The sequence below is a fragment of the Bacillus rossius genome (assembly GCF_032445375.1).
Source record: "Bacillus rossius redtenbacheri isolate Brsri chromosome 9 unlocalized genomic scaffold, Brsri_v3 Brsri_v3_scf9_2, whole genome shotgun sequence".
Classification (NCBI taxonomy): Eukaryota; Metazoa; Arthropoda; class Insecta; order Phasmatodea; family Bacillidae; genus Bacillus; species Bacillus rossius.
Window position 1 is genome coordinate 1,900,592 of NW_026962013.1, and position 25,215 is coordinate 1,925,806.

The following is a 25,215-nucleotide window of genomic DNA, read 5'->3' on the forward strand; positions in this document are numbered from 1 at the left end:
TGAGAGCGCGATAACCCAGGAACCATTTGGTCGCTGCAGCAGCCCTCGCCCAAGTCCACGAACTAGCTCTTTCCTCATCTACTCATTACATCACTCTAGTGTCGCGCCTCGCTGCTCAAGTGCGTCACTTCAGACGGACAAACTCTTGACCAGAGTGATATGGGGGGAAGAAAGAGACCGTCATTCGTGATAAGGAGTCATCAAGCATCTAATGGAGTGACGTAGGGGAACCCCGGAAACCGTAAATCAGCATTATCGTATCGGGATTTGAACCCGTTCACCCAATATCGCGGGTCGAATGCTTTACTGTAGCCACTCCTCGCTCGATACCAGCTTTTGATGAAGAGCTCACGCCGAAGAGCTCTTGATTATGATCTTTTTTTTTGACGAGCTCTTGTTGACAAAGTCTTTTTGATGCGCTCTTATTAACAAGCTCTTGTTGATGACTTTTGTTGATAAACTCATGTGGACGAACTGTGTTGTCAAGCTTTTGATGACTATCTCTTGTTGATGATGAGCTCCTGTTGAAGAGATCTTGTTATTAAGCTCTTGATGACGATCTCTTATTGACGATCTCTTGATGATGATCTCTTGCTGAAGAGCGAGAGTAGGGGTAAGTCTGTCATTGGCTGGCGACTGCAAGATCGCTTACTGCGATGTCCGGAGTCACAACACGAACAATCTGAGGCGGATTAGTTGAAGTACAGGATGTCACAGTGTCAATGGTATATTATAACAGTTTATTTAAACTGTTCACAACAAAAGACAAATAAAATTAAAAGTAAACTAACCTAGCTTTTTTTGTTTTTACAAATGTTCAATATGTGCACCTTTAGCTATACGGCACACATCCAACCTTAAGTTCAATTCTTCCCACATTTTGGTTAACAAGATCGGAGAAATGGAAGCAATAGACTTTTCAATTTTGTGCCTCCGACCCTGAAAAATCATTAGGTAGCAGCGGAACATAGATACGATCTTTTAAAAAGCCCTAAAGGAAAATAAATCGCATGGCGTTAGTGGAGTTATGTCAGGTGAACATGAAGGTCAGCGGAAAAGAGCTTTGTCGTCTCAACCATTACGACCAATCCAACGGTCATGGACTCTGACGTTCAGCCACTCTCGTACGAAGAGATTTCAACGTGGAAGGGCTCCAACCTTTCGCCAAATAAAGTTTACAAGTTCACCCTATACTAATTGGGGGAAGAGCCATTCTTTCGCGCTTTAAACGAGAAAACAACAAATCATTATTCACGTTTGCGCTTATCTAAACCCGTTTGGAGTTACCCTTAAATCGTGACCTTGAACCTACACTCTACAACGCTTACATTTGACACTATGTAACGTTTTGGCCCTGACCCTAGCCAACACGTACAACTCCCGCGCCTCGCCACACCGTCAAAAGGCTCTAATGACTCGTACCGCGAGCGCAGGAAAATCCCCCAAAAAAATATTTGAATCCAAACAGATAGCAGACACAACAACACTACTAGTAAGATTATGAACAGTGAGAGGGGACAGCAAGTTATAAAAAAAAATGAGAAATTTATATGGCACCATTTAATAGTTAGATAAGTATATCATAAAAGGATTTCTCACAAATCGGCGCGAACCACTTCCAATACATACTGTATTATATTAAAAAAAATTCCATTAAACTATATACAAAATACTTCATCAATTACTACCAACGGTATACTCTGATCTTATACTTCGGAGCTCCGAAAAATTAATATAATACCCAAAAAAAATATTAACTATAGATATATATATATATAACATATTAAAACAACCTCTGACGCGTCAGGCATAGTACAACTATAAATATTAAAGGATAAACTTTTGCATCTGATAAGCGTAATGTAACAACATATTAACACATATTAACATCCCAATAAATATCTTAAAAAATTTATCTAGTTCCAAAATTTTGGCTTAAAACAAAAAGGGCTTTCACAGTTTAAGTCATTGTCTAACACTGACGGTCTTTTCACTTCAACGTCTGTCGAGTATAGTTTTTTTGCCACGCGGAAAGTAACCAACTGCTGAAACAATCAGATTGCGTAGTAAGTTAATTAAATTTGGAAAATCCACGCTTTATCATTTCTTGCTGCGACTAAAAAGGGTCAATGGGGCGGTGGCATGGCTGGCACTTACTTGCGTTCCACGTCGAGAAGTCCGGTCACCTGGTATACTCAGTTACTCACGAGTGTAAAATGATGGCGAACCATCACCATTAGACGTTGCCGTAGTTGCGATTTTCTGCTGCGACGAGTTCCCGTCATGCTGGTTCGGAGGTGTCGTCGACGCACGTATTTCCTCCTTAAAACATGCTCGCGATATTCACCAACCTCTTCACCGCTCACTCGCGTCCTACGTATACGGCTTCCCCAACCGTTTAAAGGGCAAACCGTTCATAATCGCTTCGTAGTGTAAGCATCACCACGGCCAACCCGCTTTATTTCGACACGTCCGCCGCCGGCTAGGCCCACGGGCCGACTCCCGATCACTCGTCCCCTGACGTCACACCCACTCCATATGTCCGCTGACGTCAGACACACAGCTCTTCCGCCACGTGCGTTCGCCGCGGAGCGATACAATCGATGATACTCTCGAACCTTCCAGACCAATATAATAACTAAAGTCCATTAAAATTAACAAATTAAGAAGACTAAATAAAAATTACAGTTTCATATATTTTTTACGTTAAACCAAATATAACAAACGTAAATAAAAATAACTTCTATTACCAGGGAGGCCAAAAAATAAATATAAAAAATCTACCATTTCTGCCAACATAAAGCTTATCCAGGCCAGAGCTGTAGCAGACATGCTACAAATATTAAATGTTATAACTGCGACATTATTTAATGGACATACTGCATGTTAAACACAAACTACTGCGTTGAGGCCACGGTCGTGTAAATGACGCTTCGGCTTGCCTGGTTGCAGACATCTGCGAGGGTGACTAACCACTCAGGTGTTGTAATAGTCCTCGAAGATGGCTGGAACAGAGGCATGCCGAAACGTCGCGCGCGCCGTGATCCACACGAACGTGACCTCGTCACCGAAGCAAAGAATTCTTCGGTGACTGTGGCCACGACAGCCGACGATCTGCACTCACGAAGCCTCGGAAACAATGGCGTCGCTGTCGAAAGAACATTGTTTGATTGGAGGCGCGACTTGGTTTGCTCTCGAGGCCCCCCCCCCCCCCCCACCCTAGAGCTGACCCCCGGAGCGCAAAGCTTCAGATGAGACCACGCGATGTGGAAACTGCTCAACGTATCAGAATTACGTCCGTTTACGAAATAGAATTTAATAATACGCCAAGGACGGATGAGCTATTATGTTTCCGTATTTTTTGACGTGACAACGTCTAATAAATCGATGAACGCCGGCTGCACGCACGAAAAAGTGTCCCGTAACGCACATTGTCCCGTTACACTCATTGTACGCTTGCGCCGCATCTATCTCTCTTCCACTCGATTGGAACAACCATCGATTTGACTTTTTGAGGCACATTAAACTTGAAACACTCCCATTCGTTTCCTACTTTCCCTATCATCGTCCTATCCTTAACAGAATAACACAGATTGGAAGAAGTTATATAGCAAACATGTATAAAAGTTATAGTTAAGATAATCTCTTCGTTAAAGTAATAAACATATTTGAATTAATGAGTGCAAATAAAAGTAAATTTAATAATTAAATTGTATATTTCATTTCACTCCTTCTTTGTATCCATAAAAATAGTGATAATTCAATAAAAATTATTCAATTTTATTCATAATAGTATGCAATCATTTCATCAATGTTTTGTTATGACGTTGTCACGTTAAACTATCGTCCGTAAACCGACTTTACAGACAACCAATTTTTCAACAGTATTTTGAAACGAGTGAAAATGGCTAAATGCCTGTTTTCAGTCGAATTTTTAGACGTGAAACAGACTCTTGAAAGCACTCAAGGGACTTGCAGTACACTTCCATCTTTATTTATCTGCTGTAAAATTTAACGAATGCCGTTGAAAGACGAGTAGAAGGCGCGCCAGTACACAGGCCTGCGCATAGAGGCTACACGGCGCTAGAAGCAGCGCTGTCGTACACCCCTGGCTAAGGCGGGTCTCTTAAGCCAGGCCAGGGTCAGCTCTCTTACAGCGACTGACGCAGGTGCACCGGTGTCGACATACCCACATTCCCTCGTGACTCCAAACACAAACTGGAAATGGTGATGAAACGACGTAAAACAAGCCCATATAATGTTATATGTGGTGTTTCTCGCCGTTTTTCCCGCTTGTTTGAATGCTTTTAAGAGCCTTTTAATGTCACACAGGCGTCTAAAGTTAGAGGGACATCGGGATCTTGCTCCTGTTGGTCCAGCCTGGAAGTACGAGATCTCCCACTGACTGTTGGCTGGTACCACTCTGAACCACTCTCCGCGAGTTGCAGAGGGCTCTCAGCGCCGCCACGCACTCTACTGCGCGTGGCTGTGGCTCGATGCCACACCTGCACTCCACACAGCCACTCAGTATTTATTTATTTATTTATTTATTCAGTTTTTGATCTGTAGATCCCATATGGACGTAAGGACTCCGGGATATACAACACGTCAAATTAATACAAATATATACATATATACAAACATACTGTACAACCATAAAAACTAAATTTTACAGAGTACTTTAACATTTCAATAGTAAGAAAGAGAAAAAAAAAACATGGGTACATAAGAAATGGTATAAACTCAAGTCTAAGGCTCAGAGCGAAGAGTTAGTTTACAAAACTCAATATTTTTCTCCTCGTTTTGTGATGGATTTAAATAAGATTTACCAAAGTTTAGTTTTCTTATCTGTTATTAGGTCAAAGAATTCTATCAGAGAGTAGGAAGGATGTTCTAACAGAACTTGTTTGATTGTTCTTTTGAATATAGATAAATCGGTTATATTAGTGAAATTTTTTGGCAATAAGTTGTAAATTTTTATGCGTATGTAATTTGCGCTCTTTTCATACTGACTGGTATTATGAACTGTTATCCTCAATTTATTGGAGTTTATTGTGTTGTATAAATGAATATCTAGATTTTTTTAAAAATAGCGTTTCTCCTTAAGTAATGAATAAGAGTATTCTAGTATTCTTAGTATATACACGTTTATGACTGTTAAGATTTTAAGTTTTTGAATTTTTGTTTACAGTGAGCTGACATTTTGTCATGTGACTACTCAGCGAAAGAAACCCTTAAATCTAGCATGTTTGTGAAAGATGGGGAAAACAAAATTTGTCTCGAAAGAGTATTGGACAAGAAAGCGAAAAAGCTAAACGAAGGTAACAAATTTTTGCAATGCCTTAAATATATTTAAAAAAATGACTTATTTTGGATTCAGTAAGTATTAAGTGATTGAGAAAGTATCACAGCCTTTTCCCAAGTCGATAGTTGTTGAACCCTTTTCTTTTCAGACTACAGCACATGAGCAATTAGCTGGAAGATTTATGATCTCTAGGTGCAATTTTTGACTACGCCTTAGTCGTAATACAATGTCCACTATTCAGAGCACGATTTAAGAGCTTCATGAGCTGCAGCTCTGAAGTTATCACCCGGTGATTGTAGCCTCATCTTCATATTCTTTTCTCCCAACCTGTTCATTTTCCACACGCACAGAATATGTGTTTATTTGTCTGAGCTAGAAACTACTCATATATAAGTATGAGCTGCTTGTTTACGTAAACACCATTGACACTGCCTATTACTCTGAACACTCTTTCAAATCTGCTACTTCAAATTACTAAGTTATTTTCCTCTGGGATATACCGCAGTTAGGTTGACTGGCTAGCCAACCCCCTATATTCCTAACAACGTCAATTAAGATACATAGCAGAAAATAACATTAAGTTATGGTTTACGGGTAAAACAGTGTGTACAATCTGGAATTCTAAGACGAATTTACGTAGTAAATTTTTCATGTAGAGGGGACTGGAAACAACTATTAATTTGAAATATATCTTGCTATAATTTTTTGTAGGTAGCAGAATGATTATGGATCAGAAAATTAAGTTTTTAATATTTTCATGTATCTTTGAAGCTAAAAAAAATAATTGATCACATATTCCAGTGGGGAAAAATTAGTTTACTAATATGATACTCCAACCATTCTCTGAAATTATCTGACGCCGTCGTTTATCACAAAACTATCCAGAGATGTCCGTGGTCCGATGTTTACCTGCAGCTGGCTTTCGTACTCCAAATTTATTTACAACTAGAAATGCGGAGTGATTGACCTGCGACAATAGCTGCCCACAACGCCGTTGATTGCAAGTGGTTGTCCGACCAAGCGAGTGATTTATGTGTGATTTTCGTCAGTTACGAGGCAGTGTTTTTCATTCCCACAATGGTCGTAATTCTCACTGAATTTTCTGAAGTACGCAAGATGTCTGGTTAGTTAGCTCGTGTTTATTTCACCATTTGTTCCATATAGGCCTACCTACTGTCTTTCCTTACCGCTGCCGCTGGAATGTGTTGTTTTGCAATCTTTAAGAAATTTAAAAGTAAGAGGGTTTTTTAAAAGTCGGATCCAAAATATGCTCTAAATATTCATTTGCATAATATTTAAATAAGACTTCGCAAAGACTAACATTTTCAATATGCATAAAAGCCAACTCTGAAGCGGACCAAAACACAGAAATGTGTATATTTATATATATAAAAAATACAGACACACGCACGAATGGCAAACAAACGTTAAAAAAGAAAAAAAATGAAAAACCTTTAAAAAAAACCTTAATCGTTTAGGTTTATTTTTATTTTTATATATTTTAATATGTGATGAATGCGTGTTTGTTTTTCGTACCAGCTCATCAGCCTGCCACGTGCTGTCAGCGCAGCTGTCAGCCGGGATGCTGTCTGACAGACCAGCGCTACCTGCGGCGGCTGTCACTCCGGGCTGTCACTCGGGCTGTCACTCCGCACGCACCTCTAGCCGGACGCGACCCTGGCGGGGAGATCACAAACACACCCTCACAACCGGCGGGCAGCGACTGGGAAATTAATTATAATTTAAGGAGAAGATCGTTTTGGAATACGTGTACGCGCCATTGTGACGAGCAGTTTTGACGGCTCTTCTCGGGACCACCCATGGCCATGAAAGCATTTACGAAAGGACCCTCATGACAGCGGGCATTAGAGGCATTTAAAGACGAAAATAAATAAACTGCTAACTGCTGGTAACCTGACACTGATACGCTGTAAACAAAAAACTAGTTTCTTTGCATAAAAAACACTCTGGAAAATATTTGTGAACAGATTTTAAAAATAAACGGCGTGAAATTGCAGAGTAGATTCTTGTGGAGTCTACAAAAATTTTTGATTCATTTGTGGGGAAATAAGTATTGTTGTTTAAAATGTGTCAAAATTCATGACATTCTTTTTTGCAGTTATTGCTGAAAGTGTTAGGAACTATTAAATATTTAAAATGAAGTTTAACGGCATAATTTGGAAACTTATTTAATGAAATCTTTCTTTGAATACACGCCAAATATTTTCCACGGTGTGATGAATTCAGACTCGTGGATGAACACAATCGGCGGGAGGAAAGGAGGCACAAGCGAAATAACAGTAACAGAACTTGTTACGTAGTATCGCACTGCGTAACTTTGATGAATTTCAAGACTGAGCCCCTGCCTGTAAAATTAATTTACCATCCATGTCGGCTCCAGATAATGGCCCTAATAAAACTTGTGTAAATTTGTATTTAAGGGTAGGTGTATTTAACTATTGTTTTTTTTTTGTTCGCAGAAACGTGGCACTTCTCATTGTGTTATTCCTCAAAGTAATGTCTCCTAAGTTTAATGTCAAGCTTATTTAATTGGTGTATTGAAGGGTGATGTTTATTGTGAAAACCTTTTTTAACAATAAACATTTATTTCACGTACTTTCGCACCACATCTCTGTGATTGAAAATCTTGCCCTCCCGTCCCTCCTCTCCGGACAGGAGGTAAAAACTCGTGAATCAGGGGGTGCTTCAGCTCGACACAGAGGTGGGAACAACTCGCCGCCGGTCGAAGTGACGGGACATCCGGGGACACCTGGGGACACACACCGGGCCCTGTCACTCGGGGCCCGGCCTAGCGACCCCTGCCGCCGAGGACTCTTCGTGCGTGGCAGCGAGGGAGTGGCGCTTCGCACGCGGGAAGCCTTCTTTTCACAGACGAGAGAGCCAAACGCCCAATCGTGCATCTTCGGTTGTTTTTTCATTTGTTCATTGTAAATAAATATGGCGGTGTTGATAAAATGATACTAATGGTCAATAAGGTTAGGTTAGCTGCATTTTAAATACTTTAAAACATTGTGGACGGTTGATTTGGTTAGGACAGCTACATTAAAGATACGGAAAAAAAGCATGAACTTCGGGGAACTTCGGGTTTTGGCTCTCTCGTCTGTGAAGAGAAGGCTTCCCCTTGCCACAGGGCAGGGACGCATATCCCTGGGGGGCCAGGGGGGCGGGACACTCACTGACGGGAACCTGCCTGCTCTTGCAAGAGCGCGACTGGGAAACGGGGGTTGATCAACGTAAACGTCAAAACTTATGTCTTATAAAAAAAAAAACATTCCGTTTATTTTGAAAGTTTCACTGCGTGTAGGTCAAAATATGGGCGGTGTACATCATAGAAGCACCGTGTACAGAAATGACGTGTCGGGGTAACCCAACGTGCAAAAAATTTCTCCCCCCCCCCCCCCAAAAAAAAAAATTTCCGTGGACCCTTCTTGCGAATTCTACAGACTTGCGCCACAGCTAAAGGATGTCTCACTCTTAGTAAAGTAGATGGTTGCCCGATTGGTACTTTTGTTAATCTTAAAAACCTTATTTTGTATACCATATATAATTAATTATACGTTTTCATTTACTTTTAAACTTTGCTAATTATTGATTTTTCTAAGACAATAAAATGGGGTATACTGATAGTATTATTACAGTTTTTGTCATTATGGAAGAAAAAATACGATAAAAACTATTATTATCTCATACATAAAAAACAACTTGCATCAGTCGGTGACTATTATTAACAAGGAATTCCATTTTATTATGTACTTCGATCAAACGCATCCAAAATTTTTAACAATAAATAATATTGAAAATTAGTTGAAAAAGGTTGAAACCAAGATGGCGTCATTCAGTTACATCTCCTTAAAAGTAAAAATATAATATTATCATATGATGCTCTTGATTAAATGCAACAAGAAAATGTATTTGCAAAATTCTCATTCCAAATTATCTTTTAAACAATGCAATATTTCAGATTCCAACATTTAAAAAAATGTTTATGTCATTATAAAATATGTGTCTAAAACGTTTGTGCTCTATGGTGTATATCTGGCAACAGAGCACTCTGAGACAAGGACAGCGCTATAATGGCAGAAATCACGCACTGGAAACAGAGAATAAGTGCACATTAAAACGTACACCGTGAAGTGAACACGAGACACTCTAAAGACAACTGTTTCCCAGCATACGTGCCATGAAGAAACATGGCCACCAAATTTACTGGCCGTGTTCTAATTACCTGTCAGATCCACACATGCGCGATTATTTTTTCCGAATGTTTTCTATACATCAGAGACAAGCAAACCTAACTCATAACCGAGCAACTTTACAGGAGAGCGAAACACTGCTTTTTAAGGTTAAATAAAAAAAACGCTCCAAATGCACGTGGAAGAAATTTATGTATGTATATATTTTTTCAAATACGGACTTTTCTCAACAGCCACACGTAAAAAAATACTGTAACTGAGCTTACGTTTGTCTAACTCAACTAAATATTTAAACTTAAGAGCTCCGCCTACCTGGACACACACAGGATGTGCAGAACTTCAGAAGAAACCACGCGATACAAAACTGTCCAAGATATTCGAGTGGTGTCTGTTTACGAACAGCATTCAAAAATACGCTGAGGGAGAATGAGTAGTAATGTTTCGGGATTTCGTTTTTAAACTGAACTTTTAGGTCAGTGAACAAAATTGGTTGTCTGTAAAGTCGGTTTACGGACGATAGTTTAACGTGACAACGTCATAGCAAAACATTGATGAAATGATTGCATACTTTTATGAATAAAATTAAATCATTTTTATTTTAATAATAAAAGAATAAATACTTGAAATTATACTATTAATCAGACTTTTAAAATGCAAGAATAATTAACCTTTATTGCCGAAATTGTTGTTGTAATAAGCAATGAAAACCACATTAACTTTTCACTTCACTTTATAAACAGTCGACGAAACAGTTCACGTGTAGATGACTTATAATTAATTTTAAGCGTAACGGAACACAGCGTAACGGAACAACGAGCGTAACGGGACACAGCGTAACGGAACAATGAGCGTAACGGGACACAGCGTAATGGAACAATGTGGGTAACGGGACACTTTTTCGTGCGTGCAGCCGGCGTTCATCGATTTATTAGACGTTTTCACGTCAAAAACTAAAACTAATTTTTAGGCACGAAATACTCGGTACAGATTGTTAAAAATCAATCAAGAGACTGGAAATACCACTTTATCCTCGTTTACCTGCCATGTAATGTCACGGTCACCGCTCAGATCTCACAGTTTCCCTATGCACAGTCCACAGCCTTGCGCTTAGAGGTGATACAGTGTTACAAGTATCAGAGAACGTCACACTTACCATCCTGCCTCGCTTACACAAATACGCTCCAGACTAGGCGGTCCTCTTAAGCTTTTATTACTCCCTCTCATGCTTAATTTCTTTTAGAGGAGGGAAGGTGTAGGTTACGATGTTATGGTTCTTTAAAAAAACGAACTTTCAAGACATTATCTTCAATAAAAAACCAAAACTGCAAACAGTTAGCTACCAGCTGCATATAATCCAGTCCTTAGAGTGATTAATCACTGTTTATTCGAAACATTGAATCAGGAACATCTGATTGAAAACGTTTGAAACAGCTTCAATCAAACCAGTAAATTGCTACAATTTGTTTGTTACAGCTACCCAATATCACTATTTTATCACAGGATTTGACTAATTTTCAAACAATTTCCACTCCTTGTTTCCGATTCATAGTGAAGCCTACTGATTACCAGCCAGTAACCACCTTCGGAAGAATTTTCGGTCACAAACATTTCATTGATTCAGCAATGTCATGGGCTTGCCACGTGACTGGACGAACACTTCCTCTGCTTGTTCATGTCCAAGTTCTCCAAGAAGTGTTCAGGTATATTTGGGACAATCATTAGAGACACAGGCGTTCTGTTAGACTTACACTGTGTTTATGTTTGGCACATTCTGTCTTACTGTTGGCTGTGGTCTTTTGAGCGGTGCTTTTCCTCATCTGTCTGGGCCAATGAGATCGAGGTTGATGTAATGTTGAAATTTCCGTGATTCGTCCGAACAGCAGGTATATCCTTCGTTATTTTGGGAGTATCAGGTCTTCGTGAAAACACGTGTCTCTACCAACCAACGATATGTAATAATATTCAATGGCTTTCACGGCCATTGCCTGAAGTAGCTTGGCTTCTGGGTTGTGGCCGTGTCCTTGGCGAATAATTCACCGACGTTTCGGTCGACATTGCAGTCGCCATCATCAGGGAGCAATTACCTACAGTAGGTAACTACTCCCCGATGATGGCGACTGCAATGTCGACCGAAAAGTCGGTGAATTATTCGCCAAGGACATGACTACAACACAGAAGCCAAGCTACGTCAACGATATGTAAGTGTTTCAAGTCTACTTTGCTACTGACACGAAATGGATCCGCGTGCTACTTTGTCTATGAACAGGGCTCAAATGACAGCCCACGAAAGCTGTTATGATACTTCAAGAGTGTGTATGCATGCTAACTAAACCAAAATTGGTTGACAAAGCCAACGTTATCCCAGCATCTATTAATGTCTTATGTAATCGCTAGAGACCGGAAAAATTCGCGAATTCATTTCACGATAGGCTAAAATACAAATAGTTATACCTCAGTGCTGCCTCTGCTATTGGCTCACAACTCACCTGGATGACTCTGGGCCAATGAGAAACACCCAACCAAAGCTGTATCGAATCACAGGCTGCTACGTTGGGACGTCTCACAAGACAGCAGCCCAATGAGTGGGTGGCATTTGACCGAGTGTACGTAGAACTATGGAGTACATCCTGCAGGTCATTGAACCCGCGATTTTTTCCGGTCCCTAGTAATCGCACATAGGGTGCATGTTCGATGAAGTGTCAACTCGCTCTCTCGAACACAGCGCTTGTTTCCGCCGTGTGACGTCAGCGCACGGTCGCTCGTGCCTCAGGAGACGAGTGGTTTGTGCCCAGTGGCGTCCGGACGTAGAATGACGTGGGCTTTGCGAAGTCTCCAACTGGTTGCAACACTACTCACTTTGCGAAATGACGCACATAACTTACGTAACCATGTCCAAGTGTGCGGAAAACCTAAAGCACGTAACTACCCAATTAACGCCCATAAATTACGAGCCTGTACTGGATCTTAAACATATTCTGGCACATCTAGCGCGAATGATTTAAGAGAAAGATCCCCGATAGTCTCAGGCAATGATTTTAAATACGATATACGTTTTAAAACTTCGTTTGACTGGTCTGGAGTTTTAACTATCAATAGTTAAAATCTAATGCCACCTTTAACTGCCCTGAAAAGTCGAAGATTCTTATTATTATAGCAGATTTCCAGACCACAGTGACAGCATTTCACCTAAAAAAAAAAATTTTCTTATGCAAGTCCTTTGAAATAATCCTGCTTTTATTTATAATGCAGCACCATAATATAAATCATTTCTGACACAAACATCGCATCGCCTTTATTGCCTAGCTCACTATTTACGAGATGATTGTGGTGCATTTCACTTACCACAGCAAAGATTGCTCCTTAGATAGAGCAGGTTTTTTCTTACCATAAAAAAGTAACTTAATTTGTTTTTGTGCTTGTCGCCGTCTTATTAAATTTTCAAGAACTCGCACTGCATGCAGGTAAATACTAATTTACGCGATCATGTAATTTTCCTCATTAAAATGCGTTAACTAGCAATTAAACAACTTTCGCAAAGGCATAAAAAAGCAGGAAAACCTTGTGGGTCATATCGGATGGAATTTAAACAACTTCGCATTCCAGAAGTCACGTCTGATTGATGAGCACAGAATCCTTCGCAAATTGGTTTACCTACAGTCATCGAGATCCCATCGTATTTCATCAGCACTGCAAGATAAAATTTTTTAAACAAAGAAAAATAAATGAAATAAAAAATTCTAACTTTAACATAATCATTAAATACGCGATAATATAAAGAAATAATATGAGTGTTGATAGTACATATTTTATTAATACGTTAGGTTTTTTTAAAGGAATGAATGCTTTGTTAATATTGCAATATTTTGAATTGTAAACACAAACTGTTTTTTTTTCCATAGCAATAGTAGCTAAATTTGATAATAATGACATTTATACCCTGCAAGCAAGCATGCTTTTACTGATACAATAATTGTTTTTGCAGGAACGTAATTTAGTGCTGGCTCCAATCGAAACAAAAGTTTTGTGTCTTTTGGGGCAAAGAAAGCAGTTTCAATCGCAGGCTTCCGAGTGAGGGACTTTCGTGTAGTTATTAAACCTTCAAGGAAGAAAAGGCTAGATCCCCAAACTTCAAGCAGCATTGGGAATAACAATATGAAGTGTTGTAACGACTAAATGATTTGGTCTCTCGCATTCAGGGTGGAAATTTGGACCAATTAAAGAGACGTGTAAACTTTTCGGGACGAAAAAAAGATTTAAGAGGAGAGGGCAAGTATTACAGGGCTACCAGTGACGCAACCGGCCAGACTGCAGAAGGGGTACAATGCAAGTAACACCTGTTCCTCTGCTACAGCCACACGGAAATCCAATTAGCAGTAGCGCACTTTCTGTACAATTTAACAGCTCGGAGCGCTACCAGAGCTAGGTACGCGTGAAGTGGCGTAACTAGGATGTCCTTGTTCTGGGAGCTTCGAATGTTGAGTCGGGGGACCTTTAAGGACGTGACATTGCGGTGGGCTGCAGGAGGAACCAGCAGGTGTGAAGGGTGGAAGCCAATTGGCGAGCGCCAGAGAAGTGGAGAGGGTGGGTGATGGGTTGGCGAGCGATAGCGGGCGACGAGAGACGGGGATCAGAGCACCGGGGACTGTGTCGCGGTGCTGACGAGAGAGTGGTGCGAGGCAGTGTGCTGGGACAGAGGTGCGCGCTAAGAGACGAGCAGTAGAGACAGCCAGTGTCGAGCCGGGCTACGGTGGGGGAGAGTTAAGTGAGTAATTAACGAACTAGTGATTAATTTCTGGACAGCCATTAAAATCGTCGTATTAAAATGATTGTGTTCATATTAACTCGTAGTTAAAAACTGCACTTTCCTTCGGTATCTGTATTCCCATTTAACAATACTTTACTTATTATTTGCAGTAACTTAGCTGTTCAGTTCCAACTTTAACGACGTATACTAGCTGAGGTAAGTATTTATGACCTTAAGTATGTATGTTTTAAACTTACGTTTTTTTCGTGATGAATGTGTAGCCGACGTTTTTTCGGTCGAAGTCTGACTCAGACTATTCTGAGATAAGACAAAGTTTTAAAGCGTGTTCTCAAAATGCGATTGCAGTCCTAAGTTATATATTTGTTTAGTTTATTGTCATACACCATCTAAATTCTAACCCATTCGGTTCTGATGAGACCGGTGATAAATAGCAAATATTTTTCGAATGATTCCTAAACTGTCATTACTTCCTTGGAATATCTGTAATATTTTACTGTATTGCAAATACAATCCACGTACGTTTTGTCTGCTCTAATGGCGAAATACAATAAAAGACAAGAACTAATGACATAACTTTACTATTGCGGTTCGTACAATTACATGCACATATAAAAACAATATTTAATGAATTGATAGTAACTAAAGTAATTAATTTATGCCAAAAAAATATTGTTACTAAAAACAATAATAAAAAAATTGAAACTACAGAATCAAATGTTCCATACATTTTTTTAAAAACACTATCTTAAAACTTGTGCCCAGAATAATCAGAAAACGTTTATCAGATAATATGTCGTGTAGCAAAATTATTGAAATTGATGTTTACATCAGAAATTAAAATTTAGGTAACAGCAGGGAATACGACGAATGTTTTGCTAGTAACATGAAACTTTGCGCTGCAAGTTAATGCAATCAAGATCAAAAATCTCACTGAAAGTTCACATATTCGAATGTTGACCAAAAAAATGTTAGCTTGGCACACGGACAAAGGTGTTTTTTTTTCCGGACCACCGTGAGAACTGAAACGCAACCCCCCTGAGTACGTCAGCAGATGACGTCAGTCGCCCGATTCGCGCCGCGGTCGCGCGGAAATCACAGTTTTTTTTTTGTTTTAACGACCTTTCACGTGCGGGGCCGTTTATTGGAGGCGACGGCGCGCCCCTAGTTCTCGTTAGTCCCGCCAGAGGCCGCGTCGTAAAGCCCGCCGCCGGCGCGCGAGTTGGTGATCACTCCCCCCCCCCCCCCCCCCCCCTCCTTGCCAGCCGGCGATGCACCAGCTCGCACATAACGCAATGCGCAGCCTGCGCCTGTCTCTGACGCGTGCTGCAAGACACGGCTCACGTCTCGCACGGTGAGGGAAGCCTTCGCTTCACAGACGAGACAGCCACACCCGAAGTTTCCCCAAGTTCATGCTCGCTTTTTTTCTCTTCCGTTCTATCTCATTGCACAAACCGGTGTGGCATTAAATTTTGCGGTCGGTTAGGATAGGTTAGCTACTTTATAAATACTTGAAAACATTGTGGACGGTTGGTTATTTTAGGTAAGTATAGCTACATTAAAAATACTGTAAAATCATTTTATGGTTGCTTAGCAAATAACTTTTTAACGTGTAGCTATACAGGCCTAGGAAACCGTTTACATGATTTCACAGTATCTTTAATGTAGCTATCCTAACCAAATCCACCGTCCACGATGTTTTAAAGTATTTATAATGTAGCTAACCTAACCTATTTGACCATTAGTTATCATGAGTTACAATGAACAAAAAAAAAAAAACTCGAAGATGTACGATCGGTAGAGACCGGAAAAATTCGCGAATTCATTTCGCGATAGGCTAAAATCCAAATAGTTATACCTCAGTGCTGCCTCTGCTATTGGCTCACAACTAACCTGGATGACTCTGGGCCAATGAGAAACACCCAACCAAAGCTTTATCGAATCACAGGCTGCTACGTTGGAACGTCTCACAAGACAGAAGCCAATGAGTGGGCGGCATTTGACCGAGTGTACGTAGAACTATGGAGTTCATCCTGCAGGTCATTGAACCCGCGAATTTTTTCCGGTCCCTAATGATCGGACGTTTGGCTCTCTCGTCTGTGAGAAGAAGGCTTTCCGCAGGTGAATGCGGGACTGGCGTCTGGCACGAAGACGGCAACGATGTATCGATAGTATCGATATGTACATCATATGACATTCCTTTATTCCGTTAAGGAGATGGTTGAATGTGATGCTGATTATTGACAGACATTCATTTTTAAAGAAATGTATTTAATAACTGGGAGCGAAAGAACGATGTGCGATAATAAAAAAAATAAACATGCAAAAATACGCATTATATATTATGATATGCATATGTATTTGTAAAATGGCAATCTTTATTCAGATAGTTAAATAGTAAAATAAATACTCGGTATTCAATATTATTATAAATACGTGTATACAATTTTTTTTTTTTAATTTAGTAAAATATTGAAGATAAATTTTAATTAATAATTAAAATCAATAAATATTGTGAAAGTTTTGAAATATCGATGATTTGGAATCGATATTTTATAAACTATATTTTTTATATCGATATTTAATTCTGATGATATCGAATTTGAGGAAAAAAAAATTTCAAGAAAAAAAATATTAAAATTATATGTAAATAAATTTGGCAGAAAAATTAATAAAATGGTGGACGGAAAGCTTAGGAAAGAACAAATTATTATTTAAAAGGAGGGAAAAAAGAAAATATTGGATTGAACATTAAGAAATTTCATAAGTAATTTTCAAATTTTTTATTCTTTGTAATTCCATTTTTTTTGTGTTTTTGTTGGCTTTTTTTTTGCTTAACATCTTCAGAAGTCTATAACAAACCATACAAATTAATTTAAAATATAAAAAAAAAATGTTGGAGGAAGAAACTATTGAAATAAATATATGTAGATGTTATTGAATTATAAAAAATAAAAATAAAAAAAATTATTTGTTTTTACTTTTGCTGGAAAGAGTTAAATTTTTATTAGGTAATTCTATTTATAGTTACCCTTATCGCGTAACGCCGTAGGCTGTATAATTTTCATTGCTCTTTGCAAACCTGTTACTCCTAGCCCAGACAAGATACATTAAAAAAGTTAATTGTTACCCAATATTTTCTACTGATTTTTATACACCACTGTTTCTAATTGAACTTCTGCATTAGCGTGTATATATAGCTTTTTTTTCTTTAAAATTAATCTGTATTTTTTTTCACTCTTCAGTTGTAAACAGTAGATATGTTTATTTTTTATTCTTTGCGATGGGGGAGCGGTTGGCATAGCCTCGTGACGCCAGATGTAGACTGGGATGTGAATGATAAATGGTCTGGTATCGCTGCGGGCATCGACCGAAGTCCTTTATCATGTCGGTAATTTATCAACACCAGCTTGAGCATCTCATTAGCGGGCTTGTTTATTATAAAAACCTGTTCGCACCTGAAGGAATCGCCTCGGGGTGACTTTGTTCACGTCCATCTTAACTTTTAAGTGTCTTGTCCTCGCTTCATTGCATAGCTCGACAGGTCTTGGCCCCAGCTCCGTGCAGATGTGGGGATCAGTTTTCACGCACCAGATTAGCGGTTTCCCTTTCTTTCTTTTTTACGGCCAGGGAACCATGTCCTCGAGTTTCTTTTGGCGGAACCCCAACTCCTTCGAATAAAGTTATCCGACAAAAATTGTGGACATTCAAACCAAATTTATTTTATTTACACCTTATTGTTGAAGACCCCCTGATACATAGTTGTTTGCATGTTCTAATATTCGAAGAAAAAAAAAAGGGGGTTGTCTGTAAAGTCGGTTTACGGACGATGATTTTACGTGATAACGTCATAAGAAAACATTGATGAAAAATTACATACTTTTTAATTTTCAAATATTATTTACAGTTTTTTTGCAAATTTTATTTAAATAATTTGTTTAATTATAATCACGAACAATTAGTGAAAAATCCCGCCTTAACCTGTTTGATATTATAGAAGATTTTCTCGCACGGTGGTTGGCCGGTTCTTGCACGCTCGGGTTCAGGCGGAACGTGACATTTTTTCGTGCGTGCAGCCGGCGTTCATCGATTTATAAGACGTTATCACGTCAAAAACTATAGTTTCGAATTAACAGCCTTGCACGTACCTAATGTGATGGAATTAAATTTTTTCATGATTTGGCGTATAATAGCTCTGAAATATAAAATATCGCCTGCATTCTTTAAAGAACACACGTTCTGCCTCTAGGCCTGTCTACCAGGGTTTCTTTTATGCATCTTTTTCCTTAGTCGGATACATATGTGGACTTTATCACGACCTTTTCTTGCGTAATCGTTACTTTACAAACCATTTCATGATATTCACACTAGCAGATACGCAATTGTTTTGAATATTTCGAAATGTAAACTGCTGCAAAGTAAATATAAAATATGCTGGGCTGGCAATAGTTGGTTACCTCAGAGTAGCACGGCTGTGAAACGTCACGAACGCTAACTTTCAGAAGAAACCGTGATATGTTGAACGTGTAAAGCTTCCATTTCCAACCGCCAGTAAAGACATACGCTTGCTGTTTTTGGGGCCAGGGGTTTCCACGCATCCTTCCAACGATAATTTCTTTCTGGCAGCTTCTTACCTGATTACCTGACGCTGCTCTTTTAATGAGAGACGTGACCGTAGATGGTGGAATGTTACTGCATAAACTAACTTTATTACTTATCTGTAATTATTATTGACGTAACAACGTCTAATATATCGATGAACGCCGGCTGCACGCACGAAAAAGAGTCCCCTTACGCACATGGTCCCGTTTGGCTTTGTCCCGTTACGCTCATTTTATATTGCTCTTTGCTAACCTGAACTTCCTAGCATTGCGACCGAGTCTGTGGCGTATTTCTGTTTTCATGCATTTCAATGTAACATTTTCATTGCTCTTTGCTAACCCGTTCTTCTTAGCATTGCTGCAGAGTCCGTGGCGAAAATATATTATTTTTGACTGCATTTTGGTGTTGGGTAAGCCATTTTCCTTCACATCATCCTTGAAACACTCCCATTCGTTTCCTTCCTTTCCTATCATCATCCTATCCTTAACAGAATAACACACATGGGAAGAAGTTAAATAGCAAACATGTATAAAAGTTATGGTTAAAATAATCTGTTCGTTAAAGTAATAAACATATTTGAATTAATGAGTACAAATAAAAGTAAATTTATCAATTAAATTGTATATTTCGTTTCACTCCTTCTTTGTATTCATACAAAATAGTGATAATTCAATAAAAATGATTCAATTTTATTCATAAAATTATGCAATCATTTCATCAATGTTTTGTTATGACGTTGTTACGTTAAACTATCGTCCGTAAACCGACTTTACAGACAACCATTTTTTTTTCACTATCAGTTGCCACAGCATTACATATAAGTTAGTTTTAATTTCCGTGCTGTTGTGCGGTTAAGTCCAAATGCTGAAAGTTTTATTTCTAAAACAGTTACGTAAGTGTTTATGTTTAACGTGGCTGATTTAGTGCTTGGTGGTGCAGTAAAAGCTCTTTCGCAAGCGCTTTAACTCCAACCACGCGACATTATAATTTGTGTTTTTTTTTTCTGTGGCTATTTATTCTACTATACTACCTGAGAAGTACGTAAATGATCCTCCGGCGCCTGGAGCTGCAGTAGTTTGGCCCGGGAGGGGGGGGGGGGGGCTCAATGACCGACCGCCACCTGACTTTTCGGCAGCCTTATTGGATCACCTAGACTTTCAAAATTCCTAAACAAATTACCAAAAATTCACCAAAATTCGCCATAATTTACAGTGTTTAGGAAAAAATTCCGCCACAAAATCGCAAAAAAATCAGAAAAACAACAATTATTCTATGTTGAGGGAAAAATTCCCGTTTTGAGGGAAAATTACCTGATTTTAGTCCCAAAAAATGTTATTGATTTGAAAAATCCTCAAAGGGACTTAAAGTTCTCATCATCAAGCCTCCAATAAGCTCTGAGGACTTTTGACCTAAACCAATTGGATGCCATGACTGCCATTTCAAATTATTACGTAACCGTTGGGTCTATTTAATTAGTAATTTTTTTTGCAATTATGCACGTTCCTTTGTTTTAATGATAATATTTTTAGCAATACTTAGAAACTGCGTGAGCGAGGCCACGGGATATTAGCTAAGTTATAATACAAACGGTAACTGCATCCACTGGTCGTTAGGCTTTCGTCAGCTGTTTTACCGGCGCGTGTTAATGCTAACCAGTTGAGTTTGGAGCTATAATAAAGCAAGGTTCCCCCCACCCCAACCACCCCCTTTTTGGGTATGGATTTCGAACAGGTTGGCTATTCTCCTGTCGACGAAATTTTTTCAGGTTTTGCTATCAGATCTGTCTTCCTAATATATATGTTATTCGTTTTCAAAGCAAAAATTTCTTTATCGTACACTTAACCGAGTAATAATTAACTGCACTTTCAAAATATTTTTTTTAGCATTATATATTTCACAAATTTAGTAAAACTTTTAATTCTAAGAACCCTAAGAGGCACGTTGAAAAATGATGAATATAACAAACACTTTAATTTAATATACATGAAATATTTTTTTACTTAAAGTTCAATTTCTTTTAATATTGTTAAATAAAAATTATTTCTTATATAAATATGAAATGATAAAAAAATTTTTACAAAAAATTGTTTTTAATGTAGAAATTCTTGATAAACTTCATTGCGCGTTGTCACTGGTCATTCAGTAATCTTCCTTGCTGCGGATTCGATTCAGTACACACCAGGATGGCAGCCATATTGGCAGTGCACTTCGCATGAAGGTGCTCTCAATTGTTCAATACAGTTCGCAACAACATTAGCAAGCTACAATTAAAATGTGCCTAAACATCTGCTAGTGATCAATTTAAGCCTATCATTAGCGCTTATATTGTACAGTTTTTTTTTATTTTATAAAAAAAACATAACGCTACATGTAAATGTAAAAATAAGCTGTTTATTTCTAGTACAAAAATGATTTGCACCATATCACTGACAAACTTTTTTCTAGATCTATTAATATAAGTGTCATTATGCCAATTAGGTACTGCTTGGCCTATGTCCTTCTATTGGTTGGTCGAAGTTCTAACTTCAAGCGGGTGTCCTGGGTTTGAATCCTGGGTAAGACGTTGATGTGTGTAGCGTTTTAAATTTTAAAGGTAAGGTTCCATCGTTTCCGAACAGCTATGTTGCATTACAGCCTCTTCAAAAACTCTTCATTTATTTTGCCAAAAAATTAACTTTTATCACGAACGAGTCAAAATTAAAAAATGCTAGGCCTATTATGTTGTTGGTTGGAAAACGTAAAACCGACAATGGCCAAACTGAATTTCGTGCAGTTTCTGAAAGGAATTACTGTCAATAGGTAGATTCGAAAATGTTCGTAGTTGTCGAACAACATTCAAAATCAGCGATGAAGATCATATCGTGTTTATCACGTACAGGTCACACTTCAAGTTTGTTCGAGTAGCTAGCTAGAGAGGACGAGCAACAGCCAGCAGCAGCCAGCAACGGCAAGCAACAGCCAGTAACAGCCGGCAACAGCCAGCGAATGCTGTCGCTACTGGCCGCCGCATGATGCGCGCTTCGCTGTTGCTGCAGTCACTACCCCGCGGGACTTTCACACGCGGCAAAGCCTTTGCTAAAAACTCGTCCGAGCAGCTTCCAGTCTCCGGACGATTAATGCCAATGAAATAATCACGTACACAATCGCCCGATAAATAAGCGCGGTTTCAAATACGAAGATATATATTATTTTTATCATAACATCAAATACAAGTATTTTTTTTACAGTCTCTGTTTGGGGTCACAAAAATTTGGCAGAGTGGTTCTGCGTCTCAAGGTATTTTGCGAAAAAAAAAGTGTCTTTTTTTTCTGAATACTCGTGACGATATAAATATGCGATACGTGACATGATCCTTGCAAAAAAATTCTCTTACAACTTTTCTTCTGCTAAAAAAATATAAATATATACATTTTTTTCAACTGACATTAACATGAATTAATTTTATGTTTTTACCACTCCAGGGCATTTCGGAATTACGTGTTGATATCGATAAGAATTTTTTTTACAATTATTTTCCTAAGAACTTGACCACGATAAATCACGTTAACCTCGGCGGAATGCACACGCGACCAGCCGTGACCAATGAGAGTTTAAACCGGTCCGTTGCAAGACGCACGCCAGCTCGTTGCAAGAGTCGCGACGGCGGCGGGGAAATCAATGTTATTGAACATGTAAGTGCGCTAATCGTCTTGTCGTTTATCCGGCGTGTAATCTCAACCCACCCCTTCCCATCGCCTCGGGCTCCACGTATACAGAAGCTCTCGGAGAGCTTAATGGCGTCATTAGATTGCAAGGACATATTACAATTTAATATATATACATGAGTTATTTATTCATATTTATTGTGAAATATATATTTTAGAATTAAATATATATATTAAAAAAATATTTTTCGGGTTTGTTAAGAAAGTCAATATTGTCCACATTAAAAAGAGGGGGGCGGGGGGAGTTGTTATCCGCGAAGCGTGACTGTGATGTCAGAACTATGTCTTATAGAAATCTTTCTTTATAGGTATTTTAAAGTTTTCTGCCTATTGCATGCATGTAGGCCAACTTATGGGCAGAATACAACATAAAAGCACCTCATCTGTAGATGACGTGTCGGTTAACCCCACGTGATAAACTCTCAGGCCCCCCTTCCCCCCTCCCTGGAAATGTCTATGGGTTTCCTTGCGAATCCTACAGATTTGGGCGCATGACTGTACGCGTAGTTCCAAATCCCCAACAGTGGTTCGTGGTGTATGCAGTTCTCATTGCGTACGTGCACAGAGCGTTGCATACCGTCTGGCGCACGACTCCCAGCCGATACCATGTTCTACACGCCAATCATATTGCCTTGATACACGTGGCACGAAGTACATGATCAAGCTGCTATGCTAAAGTCTACTCACAAATGCTGTTGTTTCGATGGGTTTCAAGAACTTCTTGCTTATTTAGGTTAACACAGATTTACAAGTTTATAAGTCAACATCAGCAAAAAATAAGAGTTAGTATAAGTATTGATAAATTATAAGCACCACTTAGTACAGTGTAAGAGTTTAAGAGTATTTATTTTTGTTACGAGCGCGGGAGACCAGACTGCGATGCCAGGTCCGGAGCTGGCTGGCAGCCACGCACAGCCTCTGACGTCATGCACCATCCATTGACGTGAGCCATGCCACACGTGCCTGGCTGCATTACAAGGGTCCTAACTACCCCCATTGCCCCTCCGCTCCCCGCGCAAATACGTGCCTCGGGCTACTGGCACCTTCAGCGGCCCGGGAATGACGGGCTTACAGACGCCGCCGCCGCTGTATGAAAAAAATAATGCGCGCGCACAATGAAACGAAATTTTCACAGGATGTAAAAGAAAAGGCTACGCACAGATAAAAATTGTATATTTGCTTGTAAATTATATACTGGCCCATATCATTTAAAACATTTATTTATTTGGAATATTAATGACTGAAATTGTGTTTATAAACTTTTTAAAGTTTATTTATATAAGTGAGGTTATGTGTACAACGATTTCAGGAGGTTTTTTTAAGCTTCCATTGTCGCTGGCAGGGAGTGTCTGTGGAAGGTTCAGTAGTCTCCTGGCCGTTTTCGTGGGAGTGATTGTGAGGTTATGTTCCCGGATGTATAATTATTTGCATTACAAATTATTACATTATTTTTTAATAAAAAATTTGGGTTAAACAGTCAGCATATTTTTTATCATTTTTAATTTAAAAATATCTCGTTTATTTTACTAAATTAATAATAAATTTTACACGTGTTTATATTAATGTTGAATACTAAGTATTTATTTAAACATTTTATTTAATTTGATTGATATTATACTTTACCAACTGTGTTTATAATACCACTCCCGATATTTAATTTTTATTTCTATTAATTTTTTGCATGCGAAATTAAAGATCTTTTTTTTTACCACGCAACGTAACTCGTACACGCCACGCCGCGAAAACTGTCGTCGAGATGCCGAACACTACAGGAAGGAGTGCTGAGGCGACATTGCAACCGTGTTGGCATCGAGGCTGCTGACTGCTGATTGGTGCGCGGGCGAGCTGGTCCTCGAGCAGGAGTACCAACTGTGCGGCGACACACTTCCCGCCTCCCGGGGGACCTCAGCCTCTCGCGCCGAGACTGCGAGCTGCAATGAAGAGCCCTGTGTGCATCCTGTCCCGCTGGCATCTCGAACAAAGACCGTCGAGACGTCAGGTTTTATTTTATTTATTGTCTTATTTTAAGTGGCGAAGTTAAGGCGCAATGCTTTGCCTCACACTTAACCACACACATCTTTACTAAAGTAGCTTGGCTTCTGGGTTGTAGCTGCGTCCTTGGAGAATAATTCAATTATTCGCCAAGGACACGGCTACAACCAAGGAGCCAAGCTACTTCAGACAATGGCCGCGAAAGCCTGCGAACATTATTACATCTTTACTAAACAGGTACATGAAAAATAAAACTAATAAATATTTTAGTCTAGACATACCGAAAAAAGTCACAAATACATTTAAATAAAAACTCAATTAACATATAAGTACAAATATGAAAAAAAGTGTATAAGATACACATGAGCTACCTAAAGTATAATATATTAAAGAAATATTACAATAAAGGCCTTTTTTTTTGAAATCTATCTAATGCTAAAGTTATAAATGTTTAAAGATATTTAATAACCTAAATTTTTATGTAAAAAATAACGAAGACAGTTTTATAAAAAGAAGTATCTGAGCGTTTAAGTGAAAATTCTAAATGCGAGTATGCAATTTGAAACAAAGATACGAACTAGAGGATTGAGTAAAAACAATTAAGATTTTCGGGAGAGGCCAGAGTAATATCTTAAA